The sequence below is a fragment of the Limulus polyphemus genome, unplaced genomic scaffold (genome assembly GCF_000517525.1).
Source record: "Limulus polyphemus unplaced genomic scaffold, Limulus_polyphemus-2.1.2 Scaffold2418, whole genome shotgun sequence".
Lineage (NCBI taxonomy): Eukaryota > Metazoa > Arthropoda > Merostomata > Xiphosura > Limulidae > Limulus > Limulus polyphemus.
In genome coordinates, this window is record NW_013668028.1 from 57302 (window position 1) to 63617 (window position 6316).

Sequence of the window (6316 nt, forward strand, 5' to 3'; positions counted from 1 at the left end):
TTTAACATAACAGCAAATGTACCCAATGATGACAAAACTTTGTCGAAACGTTGTACATTTGCTGTTATGTTAAACTTAAAGTTTTTCTTCATTACCCATTCAAGCCGTCTCCAAGCATTATTAACCGAGAATTGGTAACTTTAACTATTAACAGCGTATTAATTTGTAACTTTTTTGTCATTATGGTATTATTTCAGAAAAACTTGTAGTAATTAGTAAAGTGTTATTATTAAGCCCGTGAGTCGTACTCATACTATCAATATCATACTTATAGTGCGAGTGTAAGGGGGTGTAAATGACTGGCACCTAGTTTGTTCTTAAGATATGTTTAATCCCAAATTAAAAGAATGTAAATTTTATGCATTAAAAATAATAAGATACTAAATAAATTGAAAATATGTGCTTACATGCTCTACAACTCGATCATTCCACCCACGAGTTAGACAAAGATGGCCATATCAATGTGTTCCAGATTCCCTATTTCCAAATATTGATATTACGAAGTGGAAAATACAAAATGTTTTCATTTCTGTACGTTATAATGACTATTTTTTATACTTTATTCTGGGGCACAGCACAGATAGTCCATTGTGGAGCTTTGTACCTAACTAAAAAGGGATAAATCATTTTGTCTTAAAATAACAAAAAGGTAAACTAATTATTGTATTTATTTATTTCTCTCTATTCAATTTGTGCTTAAAATGTTGTTTAACGAAACATTTATAGAAGAATCTATTATAAGAACTCCACCCCGGTGGCTCAACGGAAACTTGGAGGTCTTATAACGCTATAAATTGGTATCAGATGAAGACAGTTCATAAAATATAAAACATTTTACTTACAAGGTTTGAACGTTTCGGAATAACGTGTTCCATCTTCAGCAAAATTTGAAATTGTGCTACAAAGATGATTATAACTAAAATTATAATATAATAATATAATATAATTAGTAATTAAGAAAAGCGGTAAACTCGCTCAGGGAAATTTGCTCACACTTGAAGTGCTCAGACCAGTTGAATAAATGGACCACTGAAAATTGATCTCAGGAAAATTCAAGCATGAACAAACAAGGTTCATCAGAATTGAATAGCATGTGACGTGCCCAAGTCCACATGAAAAGGTCTCTACCAAACTCCTATGCTCTTACTAGTCAGAGCACAGCAGCTCCAGCTCTGGTCAAGATAACTAAAAACTAGTGGATAGATGTTGGACATGCTGATAATGAATAATTTCTGCCATTCATAGTTGAGGCAATAGATGCTCATGGATGAAGATTGTGATCCTGCAAGAGAGAAACTAGACTGATTCCTAAAATGTTTCAGGCAGGTTACTGTAGGAAACAGATAGACTCATGAATAGGCTGTTCAGTTGTTTTGTCCTGAGCTTAGAAAGATCTCTATGATATTAAATATCTGTATGAGGAGCAGTATGATGACTAGGAAACAGTTATGTATGAGCTATGTTGCTGATTTAACTCAGTCAAGAATCAGATAATATACTGGGCCAATTTCAAGACCACTTACACATAGCATCTGTGCCAATTGGGAGGGTATACCCAACAATGGCGTCTGCACATTAGAAGGGGAATCCTGGTTGATAAAATCGTTGAGGGCATTTCAATGAGTTTAAGTGACAGCACCTGAGAATGAGGGACATCCTCACTCTCAAAAAAGCAGTGTTCATCATAACATGATTTGAAGTCGTCATTTCCAACTGGCCATCTGAGAGAATGAAGCCTGCAGTGGCAACTTTAGTGGCAATTCCACTAGTGGATGGTGTGAACTTGGCCTCTACTGGGTTGGTCTAGACTAGCAACTAGATGCCTCTGCTGGATGAAAATACAATGGAACCAAACTGGTATCCAACGAATTGGCAAGACTATGCAGATCCACTCATGAGATACATGCAGCAGTAAGTTTCATTCAAAGGATACATGCTACAGCAAGGTCTGCCCATAGGGTATATGCCTTTAAAAGAGTACATGCCACTACCTGGTCTGCTCATGGAATGCATACCAAAATTACAGACAATGCCTTTGTCTAGGCATTATCTAGGATTGGAAGAGCAAAGTGTTTGCTTCACTTGTTGGCTAGTGTGGCATTAGTGAAGGAATTGCCCGTACTTTGCTTTGCAAAAAAAAAAGGCAGAGCTATAGGCTCAAACTGATAGATCAGTAGATGCCGGGCAACTCATAATATCAGTACTTTGTAACCAGCCATTAGATCGGCATGTTCAAGATTACCAACAGGAAACAGTGAATGCTGTGGAAAATACCCAAACAAACTAACAGAGTCCATGTCATGATTGACTACCAGCCTAGAGAGCACAGTGGACAGCTTGCAACTAAAGGTTTAGTGGTCAGCCAAGCTCTGTCAGGGCTGGGTGGAGCTAGGTATGTGGTAATAAGGGTGTAAAGGTGAGAGGTTGAGTCTCTGGTAGGTACAGGAGAAGCGTGGCCCCTAGTGAGACAGTACTGTGTAATACAGACATAGGAGCTATGCATGAAATAAGCTGTTTCCTGTTCAAAAACCAGGCAGCATTAGTTCCAGCAGTGATCAGTCTAACAATGGATGGAGTCACATCATTGCTTTGTAACTATGGATGAGCAGCTCTCCTGCTGGACACTGGAATGATTGTAGGCACAGTGATCAAAGTGGGATTAACCAATTCTAGTGGTAATGCTATGGCTGAATATGTCGCATCAAATCATATGTTGCTACTGGCTTACCCCAGATTGTAGTTCGATAATTGTGCCAACAATCTAGGCCCAACGCGGTGAAAGCAGTTCATTGGCTTGTTGGGTGAATACTCTCATGTATTTATGGGACAAAATGGCTGACTGGGCCAAACAACAGTGACCCAGCATCATATAGACACACAGACAGAGTCATATAATCTTTGGAGAGTGCTTAGTCGCCTGCAGTTGTGATTGTTAAGAAGAAAGAAGGGACAATGAGGTTCCTTGTGAATTTTAAATTTCTAGATGTGGTGACTTGCAGTAATGCCTTTTTTTTACAACAAACAGATATATGCCTGTATATGTTAAAAGGTTCCTGTTGGTTCAACATGTTAGATTTTACATCTGGATATTAGCAAGTCAATAGACAGTGGACAGATGATTGAAGGTTAATATAACACCAATCCTTAAAATTAGAACTTAAACCCGCCCTTTTATTTTGCAGGAAATTATCAATTTCCCATATAAATTCTTGTAAATTGTTGTGCTCGACTACAGCCGATGATAAGTCATTTCATAAAAACTAATTGTGATACTACTGATTATTTGTATAGTTAATTTCTCAAAGATAGCTGCAGCTCTCACAAAAATGGAAGCACATTTTGGATGGAGTGAAAAATATGTATCATCACACACTTGACTTACCCATTACAAATCGGTACAATGCACCAAGTTTTTTGGGTTAACTAATAACGGGCTGTAAATAATTTAGAAAGAAAATTTGAGATTGGTTGGTTTAAGGTAGCAGAAGTTGAAATAAATATCAAAGTGTTAAGATATGGCTTTGGCTACAGCAGATATTACGGCAGTCCTGGGTGCATAACCTAGAACTAAGATAATAGCAAAAGCAGACTTAAAAGCCACTGCAGTTCCACCAGTCTCATCAACAATGTTACACATTTAACAAACATTATACCACTGTTTTATGTTAAAATGGAAGAAGATACAGAATGTTTTCTTGATGAAATTGATGAGGCTGCTAGAATTTCAAGTTGGACAGGTACTCAAAAAGCAGGTGTTCTTAGATTAAGAAGGTTTATTGGAGTCTATAACAAATTAAGAGTAACTCCTGATTTTAATTTTCTAACAAACGATTGCTGAGAGAGTATAGAAAGTGTGAGCCAAGAACTGTATAGTATGATTTGGAGAACTGGAAGGAACCCACACGATCCAGGGAACTAAATGTTTGCTGAGTTGTGGAAAGGGTTAGGTGTGGTGTAGACTTATCTACCCCAGTCTGATGGCTTGGCAGAACAAGTGATACAACTTCAAATTGTTGATCTGTGCTTTTTTATATTCTTTATGGTTTATGATGTCTATTCTGCCTATGAGGATATTAAAAGTGCACGTTTTTATATTTTGTATATATATATATATATGTGTGTGTGTGTGTGTATTTTTTCTTAGATAAAGATGATGTCCACAGTCTTTGATGTATACAAGTGTGTGTGAAAAAAAGTGTTTTGCACGTATAATTTTTCTCGTGTATAGTATGTATATGTTTAACATGCTACTACTCACTTGCACATGAGATTGTGTGAGTGAGATACAGTTATTATTTAGTCCCTTTTTTGTTTTTAATGTGTAAAGTTTTTACATATTAAAGATTTTTCTTTTAAGTGCTGCCATTTTTGTATTATTGTATGCTATATCTATGTTAGTGGCTATTTCATGCATTTTTGTTTAAGTTTTTTTGTTAGATTGTCCATTTTATGAGGGGTGATACTGAATCATTGTTAAATATAAAAACAAAATGAAGTTTTCATTGTTAAAGGGTCTTTTATTCTCTCTTTCTTCCTATTTTTAATTTAGTGATTAGTTTGTTTGTTTTTCGAGACTACCTACTTTATAGAAGAATCCTTTAGGAGAGATCTCTCCCTCAGTGGCTCAGTGGGAAGTTTGAGAGTTTACAATGATAAAAGTCGGGTTTCAACCTATTGTTTGTACAGCACACATAGCCAATTTGTGTTTAGCAAAAACAACAACGCATTATGAGATGTAAGTTCTTATTAACTAACATTAGCAAACTCGTGGGCCTATGGCCTACATTTACAGGGCCGCTATGATGCAAATTTAATGTTTGAACTACTAATTTGCATTTTTTCAGCTTAATGATCATTGCCATTATAATTAAACGGTAATTAGTAGGCCTACTTATTTATGTGCTCTAATGTAAATCAATGCCAAATTTGGGGTCTGCTTTTGGTGAATCCCTGTAAAAGTGTTTTGGCGAAATACACGGGTTCCCTAAAGGATTGGATGAAAAGTTTTACCTACGTGCAAACCTCAGGGCCGAGATGATTCGTTTTGTACCTTTTAGAAGTCAAAGTGACCAGCGGTTTAGGAGAAGTTACATGACAAACAGGCACTGAATCTTATTATATAGAAATACAATTTTTAGATATAAAACCTGATCGTATGTTTACTGCCTGTTTTGGTTATGTAGTTTTTTTTTTAATTTTTCGTTTATTCAATACGAATGCAGTTTTAGCATAAACACGTGATCCAGAAAGTCGTTAAGATTGCTTTATTCCAGTTGTTTTGTTTCTTTGTTCTCTATAGTATATGATGTCTATTCTGTTCAAGGAGACATTACAGTAAGATATAATATCTGTGATGAAAGGATTATCTCTGTAACTTGCTGGCCAAGTTGGCATTGTCTAAATGCGAACAAACGTCAAGAGGTAATGATGTCGACTATGGAAGGAAAAAAAAGAGCTTTCTTGTTGAATTCACATGCACTTTTTTAGTTCAGTTCTACTAGGAGATCATCAAATAAGTACTTACTTCAAGATCATTGTGTATAATTCGATGGAAATTGATCTCTAACGAAAGAAAGTTGTGGAGCTAAACATAATCTAGTAGAAGCGACTGTCTTTTCATGTAAACGAGTACATATGAAAAGACAGTCTTTTTCATTGTTTGATAATAAATATTTTATTCCTTTAAACCAAATTTCTCTAGATTTAATATTTCACATACACAAGGAAAACTAGATCATCAGATTATGAATTACTCTCCTTATTTCCTGATGGAATCTATCATTAATAGTTGGTCTGTCTCTCTGAAACTTGTTGAGAAATCGGTTTTAATTACTTAAAAATACCGTATATGTTGTTAAGCCTCTGTGTTCGTTTGTCAATTTTCCGTAAAAATTCTTTCCGAAGAAACTTTAGCGATACAAGTCCTTTCTTAAATAAAACTAATTTATTCTTTCTCAATACAATTTTCCAATACACTTAATTTCCACAGTCAGGCTATAACTTAAACAAACGCTATAATTCACAACAAATGAACGATTGACGGGCTTGACTCAATTGTCGTTTCTATCTCTGTCTGCAATTCAATTCCGATTGTTGCCGTCAGTTCTTGGCGGTCTTATATACAAGAATGCCACATATCTAGTAAACACTCGAGGCTTCACTAAGGGACATGAATTTTCTAGAAGCTCATGACGTGTTACTAGCGTCACATGACTTCCGCTGTCGTAACAATATTTTCGTGGTATTAAAATTAAAAAGGCAACTTTCTTGAGGATATAGAATTTTTCACAAGAAGAAGGACCTAAGGCTAAGAGGA

General features: G+C 35.7%; 1 long non-coding RNA gene across 3 annotated transcripts in view; it reads right to left on the bottom strand.

Annotated features, from left to right (window-relative positions):
• The window catches only part of LOC111087644, a 35480-nt gene extending 34965 nt beyond the window's left edge, over positions 1-515 (bottom strand). For all 3 annotated transcript variants that reach the window (XR_002612307.1, XR_002612306.1, XR_002612305.1), the window contains exon 1: positions 408-515. This is a non-coding gene — a long non-coding RNA (uncharacterized LOC111087644). The remainder of the gene's footprint in view (positions 1-407) is intronic.
• Between the last annotated feature and the right edge of the window lie 5801 nt (positions 516-6316).